Source organism: Alligator sinensis, unplaced genomic scaffold (assembly GCF_000455745.1).
Source record: "Alligator sinensis unplaced genomic scaffold, ASM45574v1 scaffold140_1, whole genome shotgun sequence".
NCBI lineage: Eukaryota > Metazoa > Chordata > Crocodylia > Alligatoridae > Alligator > Alligator sinensis.
Genome location: NW_005841836.1, coordinates 3965017 through 3991190, shown reverse-complemented (window position 1 = coordinate 3991190; position 26174 = coordinate 3965017). Strand labels below are relative to the sequence as shown.

General features: G+C 47.2%; 2 protein-coding genes across 2 annotated transcripts in view; both read right to left on the bottom strand.

Annotated features, from left to right (window-relative positions):
* The window catches only part of CHGB (chromogranin B), a 34183-nt gene extending 26763 nt beyond the window's left edge, over positions 1–7420 (bottom strand). Inside the window, exon 1 of the mRNA XM_006015432.2 lies at positions 7317–7420. The gene's annotated coding sequence lies outside the window, so the exon portion shown is untranslated. The remainder of the gene's footprint in view (positions 1–7316) is intronic.
* Positions 7421–12903: 5483 nt separating this feature from the next.
* The window catches only part of SHLD1 (shieldin complex subunit 1), a 105619-nt gene continuing 92348 nt past the window's right edge, over positions 12904–26174 (bottom strand). The window contains exon 4 of the transcript XR_003093662.1: positions 12904–14897. The gene's annotated coding sequence lies outside the window, so the exon portion shown is untranslated. The remainder of the gene's footprint in view (positions 14898–26174) is intronic.

Below are 26174 nucleotides of genomic sequence, written 5' to 3'. Positions count from 1 at the left end.
CTGCCCCCCAAATCCAGGCCCCCTTCCCTACCCACTCCCTCCCCAGACTGAGGAGACAGCTCTCCCCGCTTCCCCCTACCCTTTCTCCCCAGGGCTGCAAAAGGCAGGACCCCTTTTCTTTTCTCCTTCCCCTTCTCTTCCCCCCTGCCCTGCACCCAGTTCATCCCTTCCTCCTGCCCCTTTCCAAGAGGTAGGACCCCCCTCCACATCTCCCCACAGGCTGGCTTTAGACAGAGCCCCCCACCCCATCCCCTTTCTCTGGGCTGAAGGATGCAGAATCTCCTCCTTCCCCATTTGCACCGGACGCTGTAACATTTACCTACATGCAGCCATGTGGGGAAGGGGGTGGGTCATTCAGCCCCATGGAATAAATGCAAAGGAAACCACCACATTTCTAGGTTCGCTGCTGATCAGGGCTCCCTAGGATCTTAGCAATAAAGGTCGCTGTGATTGCAACCCCTCTAGCCTTTGGGAAGCCCATGCCTTCCACACTAATCATTCTCCCTCTTTTGACAATGCAAAACAAACCCTGGATCAGATACTTGCTAGCAAATGAGTCCCATTTGCAGCAATCCCACTTGGTCTCCACAGCCTGATCCTTTTTCCATGTGGGGAGATCATCTCACACACACACACACACACACACACACACACACACACACACACTGTTCCTCAAGAGGTGTGACTGAGACACTTTCTGTTATGATCTAACATACTGGGAAAAGACTACATCATTTTTTAACTAGACCCCATCCTTTGTGAGTATCCCTTGATGAAACATAAGGTATAAAATCCTGTAAAGCGCTCCCTGCAGAGAGAAATGCTTGATGCCCCCTCAGTGAGCAGAGCTGTGCAAAGATATCCCTCACCTAGGTTCTTTTTTTCCCCCCTTGCTTCTTTCCTTCCCATCAACTCTTAGAGAGAGCACTCTCTCCCATGCCTTCATGTTTGACAGCATCTTTTTCAAACACGGCAGGCAGGGGTCTGTCTTTGATTGCCGGTGTTCCTGAAGAGGCATGCATTTGTAATCTGCTATACCTTATATTACTTCTATTAAGGTAATGCCCAGAGGCCAACTGAGAATGGGGTCCCACTGTGATGGGCACTTTAGAAATAGAGAATAACAGCCAGTGGCTGCATTCAAATGATTATTGTTAATGCTAGACTGATATATATTCAAAGGATATAAACACATAAAACAGGATACAAGGACACCAAACACTGTGAAACGTCATGCTTACTGGCTTCTACGCCTAGGAAAAACCAGGAACATATACCCTATTTTAATCCTGCTTTAGAAGGCAGCATTTCAGAATGAAGTCAAAGCGACATGCCTTCATACACCCTCTTTGTCATTTGCAGGAAGTGGCTTTCTTTACCTGGTGATAATATTATTACAATTACTTAATTGTAACTGAAAAGCAAATCAGTGGTCACTTAATCAGTGGTCAGTCCATCTGTCTAACCCGCAGGCAACCCCTCCCATGTCCCTATTTCCTGATGTCACTGACTGGAGGGACTCCTAAGGCCTGATTCAAACAAAGCCCCCTGAAATCGGTGGAAAGTCTCTCATGAATTCTAATGGCTTTTGTTCTGGTGCTACTGATGATTTGAAGATACAGTTTGGCTCCAAGTCAAATTATCTTGTTCATATATTCCTCCTTGGTGGCTGCTCCCTGCATCCATTGCCTATACATCTCTTTCTTTGCCCCCAGACTCTCCTGGAGTTCCCTGTTTAGCCAAGGGGGCTTTGTTGCCCCCTTACCTCCCTTCCTACATAATGGGATAGACTCCTTTTGAGTGCCAAGGATCACTCCCTTGAGATACCTCCAACCCTCCTGGACCCCCATTTGCTCTATGTTCTTGAGTTGCACCCCTCACTAACTAGCCTTCTAAGCTTACTAAAGTTGGCCCTTCAAAGTCCAACACCTTAGCCCCACTAGTTATTTTACCCACCCTTCGTTGGATAGTGAACTCGACCAAGTGATGGTCACTATCTCCCAGGCTACCATGAACTCGCACGTTGCATGTTCCCCACGAGATCATCCCCTGTTGTGAAGACCAGGTCAAGCAAGGCGCTACCCCTGGTGGGACTAGACACCACCTGGGTTAGGTGGAGGTCCTACATACAGTGTAAGAACCTCCCTGAGTGGCTTGTTTTGGCTGTCTGCTCCTCCCAGCAGATATCTGGGTAGTTTAGATCTCCCATGACCACCGCCTTCCTCGCCTGTGTGGCATCTGCTAGCTGCTCAGAGAATACATCGTCTAGCTCTTGATCCGGATCCTGATGAGGAGGCCTGTACTAGACCCCCACAACCAAGTCCTTTTCCCCTGGCCCCCCCTGGATCCTGACCCACAATGCCTCGGTGTTCTCCTCCTCCACCCCTGCCTTAATGGTGGAAGATGTATACTGCTCTTTAACATAGAGTGCTATCCCCCCAAAACCTTTTTTCCCCACTCTGTCACACCTATACAACCTATACCCCTCAATGCCTACTGCCCAGTTGTGTGTAGAATCCCACCATGTTTCAGTTAGTCCGACTAGGTCACACCGGATGCTAACAAGCAAGAGTGTGAGCTCCTCTTGCTTGTTCCCCATACTCCTGGTGTTTGTATAAAGACATTTTAGTCCCCCAAAGGGGGCTCTTGGTGCCCCTGTGCCTTGATGGCGTGTGTTCCTTTTATTACTTACCTGGTGTGGTCTGGTGCCTTGATATGGCTTACCAACCCCTTAATACTTACCTGGTGCAATCTGGCATCTTGTTTGTGGTTTACCAACCCTGGTCTCTCTTTGACCACCAGTTCCCCAACCCCTGTCGAGCCTAGTTTAAAGCTCTTTGGAGTAGATCAGCCAACCTGCGGGTGAACAGGTATTTACCTCTGGGAGAGAGATGAAGATCATTATCTCCCAGGAAGCATCCTCCCTGGAAGTGCTGGTCAAGGCAAGCAGGGATCAGCGTCTGGGAGTGGGATGGGTGGACAGGGCCAGGGTCAGGGCCAGCAAGGGGGGGGCAGTGACAGTGCAGGGTAGGGGCCAGGGCAGAGCTGCGATCTGTTCCCCGCATGATGAAGTATGACCAACCTGACTCAGACCATAATCTGGTCAAATTCCATCAGGGCTGTCCCACAGCTGCCAGGCTGTGCTATTCTGCAGCTGCACTGTATTGGGGCTGCTCATGTGCACCTGTGCTGGGGCAGGGGCGGCAGGGGCCCAGTCATGGGCGTGCACTCTGCCCCCATCCAGGGTCAAGCTGGCCATGATCCATCATGCAGGGAGCGGATTGTGGCTCTGCCTCAGCCCTGGCCCCACATTATTACGGTTCCACAATCCTAGCCTCAACCCCAGCCCCAGCCCTGTCCATGCACCCCGCTCCTGGACGCCATTCCCCACCCACCCATGGCCCCATCCCATCTTCTGGCTGAGCACACCCTGCCTACGGGTGTCTCATGCCAGTCTCCATGGAGACCCTGCCTGCTTGCTCTGTCTGGCGCCTCTGGTGTTGGGTGTGGGGCAGACAAGCCGAGGTGTCTGGGCAGCGGGGTCGAGGCTGGCAGCAGTGGTGCAGACTGGCAGCAGCAGCTGGAAGGAGCTGCCACTGTGAGGGCTGCCAGGAAGTGGGTCTGACCACCATGCCACCCCAGCCCTGCTATGTGCCCTGGGGCAGTGGCTCCAGTCACACACAACATGGCCTGGGCTGCCCCCCTATCCTGGGCTGGATAAAATCCTTTGGAGGGCTGGATCCGGCCTTCAGGCCATATTTTGCCTACCCCTGTCCTAAGGTCATCTAGTTGAACCCCCTGCTGGAAACTGGGATTTGACTGCATTAAAAAATAAAATGCAGCTGGCTGTGGCATGTTTCACACATACCAGTAAAGTGACTGGTGCATCCCACTCTTGCTTTTCAGATGCGTCAGAACTTTCACTTCACTGATATACACACACCACATAATGCTGTGACAATCTATCACTTTACTGATAAACAATATTTATCCCATAGGATTCTCTTTAATATAAAAGCTCTTTTATTATTTTAAATACCCATTTGGGCTCATCCTAAAAGACGAAGCTTCAAAAGATGACAAGTGAATTTTCATGTCTGCTTCTTAGCTTCCCCTGAATTTAGAGAAGTTTAGAAAACTGCTCTGTGAAATAAGGGTATTGTTCTTCTTTAATTAGATTTTGTGGCAGGATTATCTTTATTTCAGGATGCCAATTTTTTTTTTTAGAGGATGAAAATCCTGCAGCCCAGTTGATGAGTGAGCTCATCCTTTTCATTAAGAAGGTGCTAAAGAAAGGAATCAAGGGTAAATACCAGTGAAATCTATAAGGTAGAGGACTTAGGGGAATTATTTTCTCAGGCGTATTAATTACATTGAAAATTCCTATCATTATCCATATGTAATGCAATGCCCACCAGGACATAAGTGTCATGGGGCTTGTAATGTATCTACAAAAATGGCTAGACCTGATACACCACTTCTTTCCTTCAGTTTTACATTGGTATAACTCCCTTGTGATCAACAGTTGCAATGGCATAAAGCTGGAGTAACACAGAAGAGAATCACTTCCCCTCATATGCCTACCTCATTCCAATATGTTATGCCAATCATACACAAAGTTGCCCCCCAGAGCAGTGATGCTGGATGAGGTAAAACCCATCAGGCATGCCCATTTGAGGGGATCTTTTGTCTGGCAGACAGCACAATGTAATAGGCATGTAGATTGAGAGTCAGATGTTTAGTTATGCCAGGGTACAAGCTGATGTGTGATGGTGAAAAAGGCAGAAAGAGCATCTCCCTCCAGTGTGTACATTCCCTTGCACAGTGACACTCCTTGCACTATAAGTGAGAATACCCAAAGTTAGGACTTTCATTGCCAGTGCCAGCTGCTTAAGAAGGCTTGAGGAAGCAGGAGTAGGTGAGGGAAGGGCCACAACCCAGTCCTTCTATCTACATGCAAAGACAGACAGTCAAACACTGCAGAACACATGTGGCTCCCTCTGTGAGACCGATGCATCCATGTTTGCCTACTTATTCCTAGAGCCATTATGTCTGTCTGGGTGTGTCTACCCATGCAAATGTTGCAGAGTGGGTTTACTCTAGAGCAGGGGTGGGCAAAATGCAGCCCATGGGCTGGATGTGGCCCGCCAAACCATTCTATCCAGCCTGCGGGGCCCCTAAAAAATTTAGAAAATTAATATTTAGCTGTCCCTGGCTGCCTGTCATGCAGTCCTCGATGGCTTGCCAAAACTCAGTAAGTGGCCCTCTGCCTGAAATAATTGCCTACCCCTGCTCTAAAGTAAATTATTCTAGATTAAACCCACCCTGGCCAGGCGTCTACACGTGCAGGGATGGGAGCAGATCTGCTGCTCCTGGCAGCAATCTGCTCCAGTCCCCTCAGGCCCTTCATCAGCCCCCTGCAGCTGCTAGGGGGAGCTCTAAGCTCCCCCTGGGTGCTAGCCCAGGGGCTGGCAAGAAACATGGAGCCAGGAAACAGATGTCTTCTGGCAGGGGATGGGAGATTGCTCCCTTCCCTGGTGGGGCTGCCTGCTGCTGGGGTGAGCTCTGCCACCAGAGCCCAAGAAGTTTTTAATGTCCCCCTGTCCTGGCAGCAGGGAGCTCCTGCCCCCTGTTCCCCAACTGGGGGCAGGGGATTTGGAAAGAGCTTCAGGGGAGGGGCAGGTTCCAGCCCCCTGCCCCAATCTGCTGGTGGGGCAGCTAGCAGCGAGCCCTGGGCTGGGTGGGGAATCCCTATCCAGCCGGTGACTGGCTGCTAGCTGCCCCACTGGTGCCCGGGGCTGGGACATTGTCCCCACCCGGCCTCCAGTGCCCTGACAGCAGGCAGCTCCCACAGGCAGGGAGCAATTTCCTGCCCCCTGCTGCCCAGCTGAGCAGGAGCAAGTTTGTTGCTTGTCAGCTATCTACATGCGTTATACAGTGCAGTTCGTAATCATGAGTAAATTTGCTACTTGTATTTACAGGTAGCAAATTTACTCATGATTTGAGCAAATTACTGTGCAATAAGTGTCTGCACGTGTAGATGGCTTACTGCACAGTAATTTGCTCTAATCTCAAGTAAAGCGTCTCGTGTAGATGTGCCCTCTGAACCATTCAAACAACACACCAGTCCCTTTGCTAGATGAAATAGAACTGATGCTAGACAGGATCAAACAGACCTTTCTGTGTATTACCTCTGATCAGTCATGACTTAACGGACTCCACGTTGGCCCAGAATGTAACTTGGATTTGCATCATCAATTTACACAACCAGAGAATCCATTACCTCTTAGACACTGGTAACTAGAAATTGTTCAGAAATTCACAGCATGGGTCCTATAACTGAACTAAAGCCACAGTGTGTCTTGACAAATATATATATTAAAATGCCTCAATAATATACCTATACAATATACAGCTTCTCAGTTAAATTATATGCATCTAAAAGTATACTTCCTTTTATTGTCTGGAAAAAGAATGTTTTTTGGACTTTCCCCCTGCCCAGATTTTCTAGGAAATTAAACACACATGCAAATTTGTTACTAGCCTTCCTTCCTAACACCAACTTAAAAACTCTCTGAAAAGCCAAAGTTTAAACCTACGCTTTGGCCCTTCACATATTCTACTGTGTCTTTCCACCTGCACATCAGTTTCAAAGACGAGCTACATGTTTGGTTGTGTTTCATTCCCGTAACTCAAGTCAGTTTGCAAAGACGTATTAACAGATTAAAATGTCAGGCAAGACTAGAATCCCAGCTGGTGCAGATCAGTGGAGCTAGGCGAAATTGCACCAGCTGAGCCACCGATGTGTATGTTAGACAGTCGCTCAGCATCAGCAGAGTTGTGAAGAGACCCTGCACAATTATGTTCTGTAAGACAGGGGCTGTTCTTTTGCTCCATGTTTGTACAGCACCTAGCATATAAGGTCTGGATCCATGCCTTGAGTTCCTAGGCACTTTTGTCATAGGCAGATAAATACATCCAACAAACAACAACGATTGCCAGCCTCTGGTAGAAAAAGTTTCATTCAAAGAAAATTTTAAAACTTCTATAATATTATTACTTTTAAACTAAAAGGGCTCCCTACTAAGATACAGGTTGTTCCCCTCAAGCCATGTTCTCCACATTCTTTTGTCAGGAGAATGAGGTTTGTCCCTCTTACATAATCCTGCTTTCTTTAAGGCTCCTGCTCCTTCCCCTGATCTGTAAAATAAGAAGTGGCAAGTCTTCTTCCTGGATACACTAATTCATTTACATTAAAAAAAATAGGTGAGACATGTTATCAGCTTGCCAGACTGAAAAACAGGTTTTAAGTGTACCTTAATGCATAACACAGATGGAGAGGAATATCAACAAAACCATATCTGCAGCTCTGCCCTTCCAGAAACAGCCTTCGCCCACTCAGTCGGAATCCCTCAGGCCCTGTGGATCCAGTCACAATCTGCAGAATCTGAAAGAGCAGAGCAGAAGAAACAAGTGAACAAAGGAGGGGGGGAGGACACAGCCCCAAACTCAAGTTAATTCACTGCAATTACCAGGAATCTCAGAGTCCTTTCCACAGGCAGAGATCTTGTGTCTCTGTCTTGCCTTCTGGCCTCCCAAGTCTCTGTCAGCTCAGACAATTCAGTGACAGAGGCTTACAAACGTAACCATGTTACAGTACTTTTAAAAAATCCCTTTTGAGCCTACTGAACTGAGAACAATTTTTCCATATTGCATTCTCAGCATGTTCAACACAAAAATTGCTGCTACTTCTTATGCTTTCCCTGACAACGAGTCAGCTAGGCTGGCTTTCTTCAGGCAGAAAACTTCTCTCTCATAATTATACTGGTATAGTATTCAGAGAAGAAAGAATTTAACACTGAAACAAAATACAGGTCATCCGACCATGCCCCGCCCCCCCAATCACTATAACATAATTGACCTAGTAAGTTCGCTGCACAATTCATTTTTTAGCATGGTTCAGTGGTGATTGATATGAGCTTATGAAGTCTCTTCCTTGAATCTGGGATGTCATTTCATCAGTGTAAATTCCCATTTTCCATTTGCAGTCAGAAGATGACACATTGGATTTTCCTTTTAGAAAGTAGATGAGGGGTCAAAATCTGCCACATCAGTTTAATTTATCATTAAGCTAAGTTGAAGCAGTTATCTCTCCGAATTTATAGGGGCTTACAAAATCTTCAATGAGTAAAGGCAGAAGCATGGCTTAATCCACGACCAAGAATACATGCCTCCCTCTGGCAGTGCAGTCAGCATAATCTGGGTAGATGCAGCAGCTCACAGAGGAAATGGAACTGTATTGTCAGTGGCTGAAGTGACCTCCACAGCTATATCAACCTACTCTCCTCCATGGGGAGGATAGATGGCAGGGGTCTGCTGTGGAGCCAGGCATTAGAGACACAGAGCCAGAGCAGACATAAAGCCTCAGGGAGACATAATGGCAGTGTGACTGTTAACAAGAAGTGAATTTCCCCTTTCACTCACCTGTGTAAAGTGAGTGCATAATGGAAAAGGTTGGTGACACTTGTCACTCTTGTAAATGACCACATAAGTGACAAGGCAGTAGAGGATCAGGTGCAGGAGCTTTCACTGTCTGTCAGTGGGTGCGTGAGACACTTAATGCCTAAATGAGGCACTTAATGCCCATTTGACTAATTCTACTGCATATTAGCATGGCTGGCAAAAACCATGCTAATGTGCAACAGATTAATCCAATGAGCATTAAGTGTCACCAAAAAAAGTTTGTGCTAGTGCACAGTAGCACTGATTACAGCGCATTAAGTTAGTACCTGTTATTACAGATACTAAACTTAATGAGTCATAATGAGGGCTCATTAATAAATGTGTAGACATGCCCAGCTTGTCCTGAAACTGCCTCTCCAGCAGGCTGTTCCTCTAGAACCACATTTTCAATAGGGGTCAGGGCCAGAATTTTTTTACAGTGCTTGAAGCCCACAATCAGGGCCAGATTTTCAACATCCCAGCCCCCAGCATCTTGCTGAGCTATCTGTAAAATCTGGCTCCCTAGGCACAACTTAACCATACCCCTAGAAAACTACGTGTCTCCAGGCTAACAATCCCACATGCATTATCGTTTCTGGGTGTTGCAGAGTGTGGTAAATCTGTGCAGGAAAGGAACATTTCTGCTGACAATCAAAAAGGTGATTTAAACAGCCTTGCCCTAAGTGTTGTTTACCATTACACCAAACAACTTGAACAATGGCTTTTAAGCTGCAAGCCATTCCTCACTTTCAGACAACAAAATAGTTGATTTACCGCATCTGTCAGCTACTGTACATTTTGTTTAATAGCCGCAGTGATTGAGGCTAGTGTAGCTTACTTAGAAATCCACTTATTTAAACATTTATAGAGTTTCAACTCTCATCAAGGGTTCTAGCCAATAAGAATAATATTACCCTGTGCTTAGTATTGCCCTGGAAGGATCAAAGAGGCTAATTTCAATACCATAGGCAAAAATATTTATACTTATGCAACAGACCAGAATGATTCCAAAGGAGCTATTTAGCATTGCATAAATATACATTTGTTTTCAAATGATGTGATTATGCATTTGCATGCAATGCTGCACTTAAATTATGGCCCTGTCAGACTTACTGTCTTATGTAATCTCTCTCACACTTCTGCCAAAGGAATGATGATTTTCTTGTTGCTTTTTATGACAACTACCTTGCTACAAAAGGAATAAGGATCCTCTCCTGGAAAGGCTTGAATAACACCCATAAATCCAATGAGAGTCTTTACAAAATCATTTGTACTAGGAAATCCCTTTGGCACACCCTGACTTTTAGGTCTTTGAGGCTGTCTGTGTGAAAATACTGGACAACCTTTAAGAGAATTACCAGTTTAAAGGCAGAACTAGGAACTGCAAATACCTAGCCAGATCCTCCACTAGTGTATATAGGGTGGCCATTATAGAGGACAGTCTGGTTGTCCTCTGTCCTCTATTGATACGAAACCGGACACCTTTATGTCCTCTATTTTTCTCTTGAAGAGTAAAATAGAGGACATAAAGGCATCAGCTTTTGTATCAATAGAGGACAGAGTAGCAGAAAACCAGACTGTCCTCTATGATGGCCACCCTAGGTGTATATCAATCAGGCTCCACTGACTTCAAAGAGGCTACCCCAATTGACACCAGCTGCCTAAGGAGGCCAAATAATTGATTTGCGTGCTGTGACCATTTCTAATTTGGCACTTCCTCTAATATACAAGTCTTGAGGCATTTCCTCATTAGAGGAAGACCTCTCCACAAATTAATCTAGGTGGAGTTCAGGCTCTTTCCACTGGACAGAAATAGACTATAACTGTAACCTCCCTCAGGGAAATACCAAACTGACACACTGTGGGGGCAATGTCCATGATATATTCCCAGCACATCCAGGACAGTCTGATCTCCAACACACCCCATTTACCTGCTCCCATTCACACACTTTTTAATCCAGAAATGAGGGAGCAAAGCCTTACTAAGGGCCACTCTCTACTCCTCTCAGAGATGCTGGAGATATAAGTCTCAAGAACAGCAGCATGAGGGGCCCCCAGAGTAGCTTCATCATATCATTTTGGGGTTTAGCGTATGTTAAATAGGCTGGGTATATTTGACAGAGCCCCTCCATAGGTGTGCAGGGGACATAGTGTAGACGTACCCTGTGGCACCAACAAAGGATTTTTCCTTTTCTAAGTCTGATCATGGAACTCCTGACATCCAGTCCTAAATTTAAGCCACTGGGTAACACCACTTCACCAATCCTCTCCCACCTTTCACAAGAAGCTTACATGTCCAGTGGCACCAAAGGACTTGCACCAAAGGCAAAGTGGTGTGTATGTTAGGAACTCTCTCTTACCAAGTAACCTGCAAAATGAAAATACTGGAGTCACATTTCTATCGTATTCCTAAGCAACAGTTTTCAAAATGGTATTTCAGCTGCTGTGCAAATACACCCACGGGGATCCCAGTAGCAGAGATGCTCAAAAACTCACTTAGAAAAAACAGCCACCGTCAAGCACTAAATCCCTAAGGAAGGCCAACCAGGAGTGAGACTCTGACTGGGGAAAAAAAAAGCCTCCACAGTTCACCAAGGCAAAGCAAGGCCCCTGGGGCTGAGCTGTCTTAACAGCATCTCCTTGCAAAAGGACAGTTGTGAGTGCACTGCCAGGCTCTTTCTCCTGAAAAGCTGATTTTTTTTATATTTAAATTAGCTCTTAGCTTTGTTCAGCAAATAAAAGGTAACTCTCCTTCCAGAAGAATCTTTGTGGGGTGGGGAAAATAACAGAATAGCAGCTGGGGTGCCACAGGCACAATTTCTGACCCTAAAAGATCTGAGTTCCACTGTCAGCTCTGGAAAAGTGAGAAGACAGCACCAGATAACACTTCAGCTTGCTGAACTGTGCATGAAACTTCCCCCAGTGGTCTTTTGCATGGGGTAAAAGCCACAGTAATGATCCTGCAATGAGCTCCAATGCACATGAAACAGCGCTCAGTTTCTTTTCTCTGGGACCTTGGATCTGCACCAGAAGAGGTGCAGAGTGGAGTTGTCTCAGCAGGAGCGCCAGGAATCTTTGTGCCTCTGGGGAAAATGCTGCTAAAAGGGAGCAAGAGAGGGCATCACCTTCACTCTGTCCCTGGAAAAGGTGCCCTTGAAGTAGTTTCACCACTTCCTTACTAGTCTTAGTGCATGCGAAGCAGGAACAGGTAGGCTGGGTTGTTCAAACCTTTCCAACAGATAATCCTCGTTCCTTTTGTGGCAAGGTATTTGTCATAAAAAGCAACAGGAAAACAATAATTTCTTTGGCAGAAGGGCATGAGAATTGGTTCTTTTTTTTTTTTGAAAAAAATATTTATTTCTATATATATAACTGTACCTCTACCAACCCGTCAAGTGACCACTGTGGTTCACTTGACAGACCAAAACACACTTTACCAGTTAAACTATTTTAGTCCCATTACAAAGTTCACACCGTTCACCCATCACCATCCCAGTGCTTTCGCTCATTGTTGTCATATTCGTCCTCTTTGTCATTGCTGTCCTCACCACTATTGTCGCTGTTCTCTTTGGAGGGCTCGTCTCTGAAAAGTCTATGTCAGTCCTCTCTCCACCATATGAGGTCTGCTCTCTCTCTCCTGTTGTCTTCTTCCTGTATTACCAGTACATTTCACTCAGCCCCGTTTTAATACAGTCCTCAATTGTGGGGTCTGAGCACCTATTTGTGAACAGGTTCCTGACTTTCCACAGGGCATACCTGAAGCAGGAGATGAACTGGTCAAAGCAGGCTGTCAGGTCAAGTACCCGTAGAGGACCACTTCTCTGGTCGGGGTTCTGAAACCTGTCACTGCCAGAAGGAGTCTGTGTACTTTCTTTCACACCTCTCTGGCATATGGGCAGTTCCAGAAAACGTGGTTGATTGTTTCTGCCTGCCACTGGCAGATTGGCCTCAGGCAGTTCAATGGACCTCTCTGCCCTGCACTGTTTTTCCATGCCTGCACAGGGAGTGCCCAGGGGGCTGTTTGCCAGCTCAGGTCTCTGTGCTCCTTTTGCAGGTCCTTGTGGAAGATTTCTTCTCACATGGCCTGGCAGCTGTCACCAGGTAACAAGTTCACAGGAATGGGTTTTGGTTCAGGAGCATGACCTTTTATGTCATGCTGGTAGCTCCATAGTCCCTGGTTCAAGTAGTGGTGCTAATCCAAGAACTAGTCAGAGAGGTCAGGGTAGCACCTAGGGTGCATGCTGATCTTCAGCACAGCTGGTTACAGCTCTGAATTTTAATAGAATTCCAGGCCAATTCTCCCTAGTCTCATGCATGTTTCAGCTGCAGTTTTCATCTCTCCATTTCATTTTTCCTTTCTTTTGTTGGTTCTTTGCTTACGAGCATCCCGAGGGCCTGGAAACCAAATTGATTTGCTTTTCTCCTGCATGTCATTGCCCAGGTTTGCTTCCATTATCATGCCAGACAACATCCACATAAAAACAACACAGGTCCCCTTGCCATGGATTTAGGCCGGGCAAGAAAGGGGAGGAAGTAGTTAAGGTCTTTTAGAACTGAGCATTCCCACACAGTGGAAATTCCCTGATGCTCAGGGCTGTGCTTTACTCTCACTAATGAAGAAAGAGGATGCTGGAAACAGTCTCACCTCCTGTCTGCTTCCCTCCTTCTACATACAGCAGCAGTCCCAGCTTAGCTCTCAAGAAGAAGTAAAGCAGATATGACACTGACCCACATACAACCCCAAAGGCACAAGGACAACAGTAGCTTGTCCCCAAGCTACCTGGTGCACACACTGCTATCTCTGTCATCCGTTAGTCATGTTAGTCATGGATCCGTTAGTCACCTGCACAGAAAAAACTGCGCAGGTTTTTCCTTTTCAAAACAGCCTAAGCATGTGCCCCACTGTGCATTCTGCCCAGGACTCTGCCCTGCAAGCCTGGTTTACAGAGCAGAGCACCTGTGCTCACCCACCAATTACAGGCAAAGCATATATGACTACACCCTGACAGAGTCAATCAAAGGCTTGGGGGAGGACTCAGTTGTTGTAGCCCTGTGGCCAGAAGAACGTGTGGCAAGAAGAACACAAGAAGAACATGTGGAGTAGTCCTGCAACACACTTCTGTAGCCCCACACACTGTGGAAGGGGAGGCGTCAGGCAACGCATGTAGCAGTCTGCACCCTGCTTGCATGGCACATTGTTTTCCCTGTGTATTGTCTGTCCTTCTAGAGATCAAGCTGTTCAGGCCCAGGATAGCCTCATTGTGTATGTAAAGCGCCTAGCACTGGCATTACTAATGAGAACCGTGCATGCACGCACAGAGCTCTGTTCAAAGAGTGGTGTTAAAGCTGCTAAGTCGAGCATGCGGGAGGTAGGAAATGACAGACTCCTGGTTGCTCCTTTCCTCTCATCCCTTCATCTTAGTATTTCCAACCTGAGGCAGGCATCAACATGGCCAGCTGCAAACCGAAAATTCAAATGTTGGACACTATAAGCAACTCAAAACAGAAGCAGCAATGGCTGCTACTACAGCCCATATCCCAGTGCCCCAACCCCACCAAGCTGAGTGAATTTCACTTTTCTCTGCCCTCATGCACTTCACCCACATAAAAGGCCACTGAACTGAATTCCCGTATCAGTGGCACAGCACTAAATGAGATCAAAACAGCCAATTTCTCCTGGCTAATGGCATTATGGTGTCTTGCTCCTGCCACACCAGGCAGGGCCAGCCTATGCTAGATGTATATCACCCCTGCCTGGGGTCTGGTGAGAGAAGCCAATTCCTCATAATGACATTAGCAGGTTTGTTTCTGTGTTGAAAACATGACCATTGAAGGAGCCTGGAGCATTAAGATAGTGCTTACAGGACTGTTGGATTAACCTGTTTTCTTTTTTGTTGTTGTTGTTCAACCTAAAGCTGAGCCTCTGACTTCCTCCTCTTTCAATAGGAGCCAAATCTACGTTGTTCGAGAAGTACCATCAACAATGCCTGCAAAAGATCCTTCAGATCCAGTGGGAAGACAGGCTCACTAACATTAGCATCCTCTTGCAAGAAAATACCATGAGCATCAAGGCAACGATCATCTGACATCAACTGCACTGGGCTGGTCACATCACTCCAGACTCCTGAAGCAAGTTGTATTCTCCCAGCTCCATCAAGGTGTACTCAAGAGGAGGGCAGAGAAAGTGTTTCAAGGATGTCCTCAAGGCCAGCTTGAAAAAATGTAACATCAATATCAACTCACGGGAGACTATCACCCAGGACTGCCCCAAATGGAGGAAGAGTCCGCTGCAATGATCTCAGTACTCTGAAACCTCAGATGACAACAGGAGATGGAAAAGCAGGAGCAGCAGAAACAGTGTTGTGGACCAAATCAGGAATCTGGAACCACCGACCCTGAACAGAAACATGTGTTAGAGTTGCAACAGTGCCTGTTGAGTATGGATCAATCTCATCAGCCATCTTCGGACCCACAGATAAGACAATCATGGCAGGCAATCATTCTCCACTGTGAGAGACTACTGAAGAAGAAGAAACCAGAGTGGGGAAGCCTTGTGATATAGCAAAGTTTCACTTGAGCTCTGTAGCCTGGAGACATGGTTCCAGACCCAGCCTGGGTTCCACCACTCTTAGTGCTGATCTGAATGCCTTCTCCCACCTCTCCCTGACTCAGGATTCCTTTCCCCCTCAGCCTATTTCAGCTCACATAAGTCTCCATGACTGTGCTGGGCTAAACAAGGCAGCGTTGTGTTCAGCACCACTTTCGTCACAGGATAGACAACTTCTTAGTATGTCTGAGAAAAGCTCCCTGAAAGGTATCCTTAACCTTTCCCAGTGCTCAGCCAAAGTAGGGGCCTTTCTAAAGCCCACTGAAGTAAATGGAGAAACTCCCATCACTCTCAATGAGCTCTCAGCCAACCTTTAAGAGAATGCTTGGCCAAACTAAACTAGTCACGTAAGCAGTGCCTCTCCTTGCAGTGGGACTCAGATATCTGCCACCACATGCCACACTTCTATGTTGCCCTACCAGCTACCCTGATGAAGGGATGATGTAGGATTTCTTAAAGAGGTCTTGGGGAAGGCAGAAAAACACATTATTATACAGTAATAGTGTTAAAATATTTTATAAAGGCTGTGAGGGGGTGGATTGATCTGATGTCAATTGTGGAAGACCTAGAGAGCCCTGAGGTCCTAATCACCTCTATTAAAGCAAAGGGAAGTGGCTCCTTCCTCTTGAAAGAAGCCAACTGTCCTTTGCTGGAGGGTTTGGGGGAGCAAAGACCTGCCACAGTGAAGCACGGATACCATAGCTGACGTTCACCTTTCCCATTCCTCATACAGGTACAATGTGCTCAATGCTTGGCTAAATAATGGACAATCACTATAAAAGTACGCTCCTACCACTTTCCAGCAGGGGGCAGCATCTCACAAGCTATTCTCAAGGGCTTGAGACAGCAACTCAAGTACCCACACACACCCTTGTCTCCCATCATAAAGGTGGTGGTGGCAGCAACAGCCTGGTCACCTGCTGACAAATCAATCCTTGGGGATCCATGGATTGATGGATAGCTCCAGGGATGTGAATCTGAGTGAAGTACTGAGATGATTACTTAGCCTCATGCTCCTATGGCTATTTGGGTCCCATGTACACTGCTCTGCCAATAGTCCCTAGCTCTGTGTATCCATCAGTCTCAAGTGGAGTCAGTCCCTGTGTCCCCACATAATAAGTGGGAAACTGAGGCGAGGAGGTGATTTGCCAAAGATCACTCAGCACAGTACAGGTGATCCATATCTTCAGCGTCCTAGGACCAGTATGCTACCCTTACTAGGTCATGCTGCCTGCCAATAGAGGATCCACAACACCCACCAGCTATGATAGTTCTCAAGATCTTCCTTAAACAAGATGGCTCCAGTTTAAAAATTGAAATTTCGGGTGCTTCGGTGCGGCTGTTCCTTAAAGGCAAAATGTGGCAAAATGTGCTGTTCCTTAAAGGCAACACCCAGACAAAATGTGGGCTGGTGTTGCTGCTGCCATCTCATGACTCCACAATGATGTGAGCACATCCCTGAGCCTGACAGACTTCTCTCAGTAACTAAACGGGCTTCTTATAGAATACTGAGGCAGAATCAGCTATAAGACTGCCTATAGTCGCCTGACTCGTCATCAGTCTAAATGCTAGTCATAGTACTGAGTATTCCTTCCTTGGGACCATTTGTTCCTTCTTGACATAATGTGATATCTACTCATTGTAGTAATGTATCTCAGACAAGTATAAAGAAGCCATATGCTTCAATGGATTAAATAAAAAAACAGAAGATCTGAGGTATCCCAGAACATCATACAAAAATGGGAATGTGGCAGTAAAACTAGGACACACAGGTTGTGTCTACATGACATGCTTCACTATACAGTAGAGCTAATTACTGTGCAGTAAACATCTGCATCTGCATGTGCAGATGCTTACTGTGCAGTAATTGGCTCTAATTGCGAGTAAATTTGCTACCCGCAAATGCAAGTAGCAAATTTATTCATGATTAGTAACTGCGCAGTAGCACATGTTTAGACACCCGACTCAAAACAAATGTGCTCCTCGTCAGCAAAGCAGCAGGGGGCAGGAAATTACTCCCTGCCCTTAGGTGCTGCCTGCTGCTGGGTCGGGCTCCACCACTGGAGTCCAGGCAGAGACAATATCCCCCTGCCCTGGCAGCAGGGAGCTCCCAGCCCCCACTCCGCAGTCACGAGGTGGGGGCTGGGAGATCTTTACCTCCCAGCACCAGCTCTGCAGTCATGGGGCCACAGTTGGGAGATTCTTATCTCCCAGCCTGGGTCCTGCAACCATGGGGCTTGGGCTGGGAGATCCTTATCTCCCAGCCCAGGTTCCACAACTGCAGGACTCAACTGGGACATAAGGATCCCCCAGCCCCAGCTTCACAATCCCAGAGCAGGGACTGGGAGCTCCACGCTACCAGGGCATGGGACATTGTCCCTGCCCAGGCTCTGGTGCAGAGCCTGCCCTGGAAGCAGGCAGCTCCTGGGGGCAGGGAGCAATGTCCTGCCCCCCACCAGGAGACAGCTGTCTCTTGGCCCCTGGACTAGCACCCAGGGGGAGCCTAAAGCTCCCTCTGGCTGCTGCAGGGGCTGGTTGCAAGGCCAAAGCGGGCAGAAGCAGTCTGCTGCTAGGAACAGCAAATTTGCTCCTGCACTCCTGCATGTGTAGATATATGCCTGGGAGAGTTTACTCAAGTGTAAACTTCTCCCAGATTATTTGCACATGTAGATATGCCCAAAGTCAAGTCCTCCTAGGAGGGAGATGTTGGACACTGGAAGAGAAAAGCAGAAAATTGTACTGCAGCCTCAAGCTCTGCCACTGTCTAGGAGAATCACCAATGAGTGCAGGGACACTGTGAAATCTCCACCTTCTCTTAACATTCTTCCTTTCCCAGAATCACAGAGCCCACTGGATCAAGGAAAGGTGCCCCTAGGATATAAAGAAATGAAGTGACTTATTCTAGGCTACAGTGGAAATCTAAGGCAGTACCATCCCTAGAAACCAGCCCTCCCCTCTCCTGACCCTGCACTTTAATTACAAGACTCTCCTCCTTTCTTCACAGTACCCTGCAAACAAGTAGCCCACCACAAAGTCAATTTAAGCATGGTGACCATTCAGCTATGAAGTTTTCTAGCTTTAGTTGGTTCCAGCATCTGACTTAATCACATTTTGTTATTTAATGTTCACCGTCAACTGTGCCGGCTCTTGCTTTTAAGGAAAAATGCTGGCATCTGTTGTCAGCTAATAAAAAAAAGAAAAAGGTGGGGAAAAAGAGTGATTAGAGAAAAGTTAGAGAACAAGGTATTTTTAAAATGAACTTTTGTGTTGTGGGAAAACATGTGCCCCACACAAAACCACCTACACACAACAATGAAACAGACACATTTATCGAGAACATATACTGCCTGGTGGTCCCTGATTTTAGAAACCATATGCCTACGCATAACGTAACCCTGAAATGTAGTGGGGCGGAGGGGAGGGGGCAGATCCTCAATTGGTGTAAAATAGCTTGGCCCCATTCAAGTGAATGGAGCTACTTCATTTCTGCCAACTGAGGATCTGGTCCAGACAGACAATTTGTTGCCACATACAGGCAGAAAGCTGCTTTGCTGATCCAGTACCAGGCAGGTCCTTGGTGTGAATCAGTTCCACCCACCAGAAACAGTGTGGGAGGTAAAAGAAAATAGTTCCATCAGCCACAGCTATATAGGCCAGTTAGGCCATCATGACAAGACCAAACTAATCATCTTAAAGGATCTTTGGAGGAGGAGAATGGGACTAGATAGGTATGGAGCATGTTTGGCAAGGAGAAGGAGAGACCTTTGGATTTGGAATTCATCTAAGTGAACCATAAACTTTCCTAATGGGAATGTGCACACATTTGCCAGTGGGCAGGCACTGAGCCAGCCTACAAACCCATGAGGCTTCCTCTAAATATAGAGTGCAGAAAGCACTCTGGTGGTTCCAGGCACAGTCACTGAGAACTGCTGCCTGCTGGATCATGAGTCAACATCTCGCACCTCCTTGTTGACACAAGCTGTTGATGGCAGTAAGCCCACAAAGAATGTCAGATGCCCAATCCAAAAGTGTGGTGAAGTCAACGTCTTTTCAATGGCTTTGGACCAAGGCCTAAATTGGTACAGATGTACAGTGGAAGAGAGATGGACAACACAATACAGTGTCCCAATGGTTCCATTATGCAAATAAACAGGATCGGGGAGAGTGGGCAGATGAGCAGGGGTGTGCACTTGCAGTGGCACAAATATTAGTGGCACAAATTTTTGCCACTACTTTGTGCCTCTGCGTACACCCCTGCACCTGTGCTTTGTTGCAGGACACATTGTCCCACTTTAAGCAAACTGCCCTTGCCCAGCTCCTCCTGGCTCCCAGCGTGCTGGAGTAGCTGGGGCGCAAATGGAGCAGTAGAGACACTCTGGCCAGCAGCCAGAGCATCTCCCTGGAAGACCAAGCCTCTGTTTGTTCCGGCGCATGCTATTTTCGCTTGCACCTTTTTTCTGGTGCTTTTTTTTGCTACTGGGAAATCCTGGCAGCAAAGGCAGGGATCAGTGGCACATAGTTGTGCCATTGCTACTTGTCCCTGGGGAACAGCTGTGCATACATGCTCTGACACACAGCAGGTTGCCTTGGGTGGGGTAGGAGAGGCTGAGGCCAGCACCTGAGCTGGCCACAGCAGCCATACCTAGGGTTCTGGGGGCCTCTAGGGACTCCAAAGATGGCTATCTGGCATGTGGAGCCTGGCTGACAGCTGGAGTGTGACTTCAGCTGGCCAGGCTTCCATTTTGGGCAGTGCATGCTGCTGCCATGTGGGCTGCCCTGCTTTTTTCAGCCATGTGGTTTTTTGACACAGGGACCTCCCAGTGTCAAAAAAACTGCTGCATTGCAAATAAGCAGTGCTGCAAATGCCTGCACATGGCACAAGGTTTGCAGCAGGGTCTGCAGTGACACATACTGCATGTGCGCACTCACTTGGATGAACCCACAGACTGTAGGCCATAATCTCTCAGTGATCTCATTTCCGCTAAGTCAGGGATCACTTATTTGGACATGGGTCAATCGCTGGTGGTTATAGCTAAGTCCTTCTAAAAAACCAAACACACTGGTATTCTGCCAGTCACCATCTTTGGTGAAGCATGTAGAAGATGTCATAGATTTAAATTGTTGTATCAGGTGCATGGCTCCTCTCTATGAAGTGACTTGGTATTTTCTGTCCCAATCCAAATGAGGCGGTAGAACAAACATGGAATCTGTCTTGATGGCAAAGGCCTCTACTCAGAGTCGTTTCCTAGATGATATGAAGGCCTGAGGACTCTGTGGAATCTTAATGCAGCGGCCAAGAGAAAGGATTCACACAGTGCATTGAACCCCCAAAACAAGGAGGTTGATCATATAAGAAAGAGAGGTTAAGGACACAGCTATTTTTATGGCCAAGGAGATGCTCCTTTTGCTGCCCAAAGGATTAGCATCCATAGCTCAGGAGTTCCAGGAGGCTTTTTTCCACAATGAAGGCACCAGTGCAACATGTGGGGAGTGAGGCCTTCATCTCAAGCCCACTGGAGTCGGTGGAAACATTCCTGAACACTCAGAAGGACTTTACGTTGGAAGCTGCACCATGAATGGGTGGTATGATGAGGAGCAGTTTCCCCATCCCTTGATCTCTGTTCGTTTAATGTATTTCAGTGGTCATGTGAGTAGCTAGACAACACAATTTTTTCTCCAGTTAAAAAATAACTAACTAGAAACTTTACTAATAATATAGAGGCCTAGGGCTATACTAGTGAGTTTAAGATTGAAGCAAAAACAGATTGAACTTTATCGGAATGTGCATTACTTTGCTATATCATATATTATGTATAAAGAACACAACAAGCTAGGCAAAAACACAATAAAATATTGTTCCATTAGTCCTGTAGTCATTAGAATTAAATGTATACCACTTTTTCAGATTTATAAAACAAAATCTAGCCTTCTTGAGCATCTTGGCAGTACATCCAATGCTTCTTTAAAAGTTATTCCTATACCTGAGTTAATGTTTTTAGCTGAAATTAGAAACAGTCTGCAGGGCTGGGAAACAGTCACATTACCCCAAGCAGCTAACATGCGGCAGAACTGCAGAAGAAAGGACAGGTTGATTACTGGAACATCAAGATCATTAAAAAGGAGAGAGGGTCATTAGCATCTGTGAAATGAAGAGTTTGAAGAAATCAGATAGGTTAATATGAGCCATGAAGTCAAGTGACTTACTCACTGCTTCCTGAATATAAATATTGCTGACACTGCCAGGCAGCCGAGTTTAAACTTTGGGTGGACCAGAAATCAAAGGGGGTTGGAGGTAAAACCTCTGTCCCCCACCCCCTCAAGAATCTACCCATGGCGGGGTATGCAGAATGGAAGAGCTTTTCCAATCAACAAAACAACCATCCTGAAGCCAAATTCATTAGACACCCAACTGAGGGGATATTCAGGTCTCCTGCAGTCTCACTACTGTCTCAGTCCATTCCTGAATAAGCATAATTGACTATTTTTGAACAGACTAGTTTTCCTAGGAGGGCATTATTAGACCTTCCCTCTGCACACCTAGGCTAGAGACAGAAGTTACATATAAATCAGTTTAAGTGATCATAAACTGGTTTAAACCTGTAACATAACAGAAGTTCAGTGCACATAGACCAGTTTCAAAATGACCAAAACTAGTTTAAGATAAACCTGGTTGAATGTAATATATCAGACTTAATTGATTTGGGTCAAACCGGTTTATGGAACTTCTGTCCCAGACCCCTTCCTGGTTCAAGTTAAATCAGAGTCCCCCAGCATCCCAGCATGCTTTTCAGCCCTGGGCTGGGCTGTACTGTCTTCTCCAGAGAGCAGGGTTGGCCCTGCCCCTCTCCTCCCTAGCCAGAGCTGTGACTGGCTGAGGAGGTGGAGACTGCAGGTACAGCAGCATCTAAGTGGCTTCCCCCTGCCCCTACCCCCTTCACAACTCACTGCTCAAGCAGGGATCCCCCCTCTCCCACAGTAGGGACCCCAGAAGCCTGGACCCCAACTGGCATCTGGCCAAGCCACCCCCATGCTAGCTAATGCTGAGAGGTGTCTATGTGACTGTGTCTCCAAGTTCACTGGAACAAAGGCGGACAGAACAATGTCCGCTTAGGGGTTTTTAGAGCTAATCAACAAGTCAGCTGGTAATGTCTCTCTGTTCTTCCTTAAAAATGCCTTGGAAAAAGCTGTTTAAGAGCTTGAACTAATGAGAGAGGGACTTTTGTTTTCTTGATGGGTTGATAAGCTTTGTATTCTGATAAGCTCCCTGCTGGCTTGCTTATTTCAAAGGCCACAATCTGTCAGTGTTCAAAAGGGGACAAAGAGAGGTGTGATAAATGACCTGGTTTGCAATGCACGGGACCTGTGAGTACTGTCAGTTTGCTGCAGACAGTATGAAGGAGCAGGGAGAGGCAGACTGAAAAGCTCAGTATCATCAACAGATGCATGCACTCCACACAAGCAGTCCTCCCCACCACCTCTTCCACTTTGCCTCAGCGCTAGCTGGGGCCAGGGTCTGGCAGCACTCCCCACCCCTTGAGCAGCAAGAGGGAAAAAGGCTGGTGAGGGCTGCTTCCCCCACCCCTTCCAGGCACACCTTGGCTGGGGACTGTACAGGCCAGGGTGGGAGTTTAAACCCCTCCTTAATCACAGCACCCTGCCAGGGCCTGGCCACGCCCCTCCCTCAGCTCAGTACTGTAAAAGGGAAGGGAGGGCTCACTCTAGCACCTCCTGGCTTCTAGCCTAAGCCACTGCAGGCATGTGCCTGCATTTCCAGAATAAAATGTGAATATCTGTCCATTTGCAAATAGGTTCAATCTCTGCAGATTAGAGTAACCTGCAAGATTGAATCAATTCAGGCTCAGGCTTTTTGAATTTCTGTCTCTAGCCCTACAGGTAGAGTTGCAAACAGGACCAAGTCGCTGAGCTTCCAGTCACCACAGGACCTACAGTAAGCTGTGCACCACAAGTGCCCTGTGATTTCCAATGGTACAGCTCAACATGAAAGCAAGTACTGGCATAAATTACATTTACATGAATGGTTTGCACTAGTGCAGACACACAAGTAGCTTTCAGCAAATTCTGTTGCCAGGGAATAAATTTCAGTCACCTTTGGAAAAATCATAGCAGGATTCAGGAAAGGATAAGACAGGCCTATGGGCAGATGAAAACATCCAGGGTGGTAACAGTGGACCACAGAATAACTTTTGAAAGGTTCCATCTCATTCCCCAAAGGGGTGAAGACAGAGGGAGCGTCTGTACCCCTTCACATGCTCAGAAATTTGCATTCAGTGAGAGTTGGTATGTGGAGAAGCATCAGAGGTATTTATAGATAGGGGAAGCCAGGCTGAGTCTCCTAAAGTCTTCTCAGAGGAGCAAATATTTCCAGTCCTTTAAATGACTGCTTGTATAGTCCTTTAAAGATGCAGGAGAGCTGACTTTTCAGGAAATATTACAAAGCAAAGTGAAAGACGAAACTAATAGGATTCCCCTGGACACAAAATCACCTTCACTTTTAAGATGGGCCAAACTCCTCTGTAGGGAAAAAATCCACATCCTCCTTTTGGAAGCTCTTAGCAGGGTTCAGAACATGACTGGACAGTGATATCAATAAAGTGGCCAGTTGTAACAATGAGAATTAAACCATAACCTGGAACCTAGATGTGGTTTACAATTCTCATGCCCCAAGGTGTTAGTTAACCTCTAACAAGGGGCAGGAAGACATTTTCCCAGTTAGGAGGTCATAGGTAACTGCCTGTTGCAGAGCTTCTTGCCCCCTGCCTCTAAAACAGCAGGTACAGGTCACACCCAGGGACAGGATATTAACATAGGTGGACTGGGAGACTGAACTAGTCTGGCAGGTCCTTTATCTCCAATAGAACTGTGTGAATAGAGGCATTCTGGTCTAATGGTCTGCCCCCATGACTGGGAGTAAGGAGCTGCTGAGCTCCAGTTGGGCCTCTGCCAGTAATTCTTAGCTCTCTGCCTCAATTTTTCACTATCTGCATTCTGGGCTGATAATTCTTACCTGCCACGTGGGATGCGAGGTTTAATATGCTAACATTTTTAAAGTGATAAATACTAGGTCAGGTAGCAGAAAAGAGAAGCCTCTCATCTCCCTTGCTTCAAGTAATAGTGTGTGCATGGAAAATTGGCTTTAAAGTATTTACCAGCAATTTGTTCTACAGTTCAAACAATTTACTGATTGTTAAATGGCTGTACAAGAGTTTTGGCAGGCTACAGCTGAGCAATTTTACCAGCAAACAAACCCATTAGCTGCAGAAGCTAGACAAGACCTAACTACACATAAAAGTTAACCCAGAGTCCAATATGAATTTGAAGTGAATTAAGCATTCCTGATCAAGTCCTGGCTGGACACTAGAATACTGGCTCCCAACCTTGGGGTCACAATGTTAAAAAATGGGGTTATAAAGACACTTGACAGCGTCAACCGATCATGATGAAAATCACAGAAAAAAGTGGGAAACAGTGGGTTCCACTGCAGACTGGCAGAGTTCCACCCTGCAAGGGGCTGCGTGGAGCTAAGGGGAGCAGGAGGAGGGCAATCAGGCACGGGGTGCCACATGCATGTGCGTGCACACGCACACATGCACATAGCAGCCAGGAAAGCAGTTCCCACAGCTCCCTCCAGGTAAGTCTATTGGGGGGAGGCCAGATTGAGACCCCCATGGTAAGGAAGGGAGGGACGGAGTGAGGCAGGAGTGGGGCTGGGGCCAGTGCCTAGCCAGGCTGGTGTATGAGGCCTGGGGCCAGGAAGGGAATGCGGGGCCTGGCTGGGGAAGCAGGATAGAGCCATGGGTGGCTCATCTGGTGGTGGGGGGAGGAGGGGGGCAGGACGACTGGCTCCCCACTGTTCTGCACATTCCCAGGGAGGGAGGCATGGGGGGGCCACATGCCCCCCAGATTTGTGCACAAGGTGGGGATGGATGTGGAATGTGGGTTTAGAGCTCTCTGCCATGCTGCTCTCTCCCCGGGGCCTCTGCCACCCAGCAGGAAGGACCTGGAGCAGGAAGGCAGAACAGGGTGGGGAGGTTCGGTGCTGCTGCCAGGATTCCCATGTTGGCCACACCACCATGGCGAGGCACCCCCTGCCCACCCAGGATCAGTATGGGACACAACTCTGCACTGCTGCCACCACTGCTGCTGGGCAGGCAGGGAGCACCTCACCATGGTGGTGGTGCAGGAGTTGGCGTGAGCCTCCTGGCAGTAGCACTGAGTCTACCCACCTTCCCATGCCAGGTCCCATCTGCTGGGCTGCAGAGATCACCAGGGGGAAGACAGCAGGGTGGGGAGACCCAAGCCTACATCCTCCCATCCCCACCGCCCACAAACTCCACTCTGGCCATGCTGCCCATAAGGGAGACAGGGTTTTGATCTTGTTTGCATCATTTTGGAGTCACCAAAACATTTCCAGTGTTTAAATGAGGTCATGCTGCGGAAACGTTTTGGAAACACTGTTCTAGAATAAAAATGCCCTATTCTGAGTAAGCTTAAATCACTTTGATTATTGACAGTTAATTGATTGACAATTAGCAATTGCTATTCCAGAATAATTCTCCAGGAAGATAAGCTCTTATACACAGAATTCATTGAATATCATACAAATTCCCTTCAGAAATGGAAAAACAGAAGACCAGTTGGTGTTTGTCAGAATTCAGATTAAAGGAATTCACTGGGTCAACAATGACACTGAATAGGTTTTGCATTAGTTGTAAGCAGAGGAGATTGGAAGTGGGGCTGGGGCTGCATTCAGGCAAAGATGTTGTGTTAGAGCAGGGGTGGGTAAAATACAGCCTGCAGGACCCCTAAAAAATTTAGAAAATTAATATTTCTCTGCCCTTGGTTCCTGTCAAAAATGACACGAACCAAGGGCAGTAGGACCTAGGGGAAGCCCTGGCGGGGCCTGCCCAGCCCCGCCATGCCCCCCCAGCCGGAAGCCCCAGCCGGAGCTTCTGGCCTGGGACCATAGGGCTACCCCACGCCAGATCCTCAGGTAAGAGGGAAGGGAGGGGTGGGGGAAGGGCAGGGAAGGACCCCAGACAGGGAA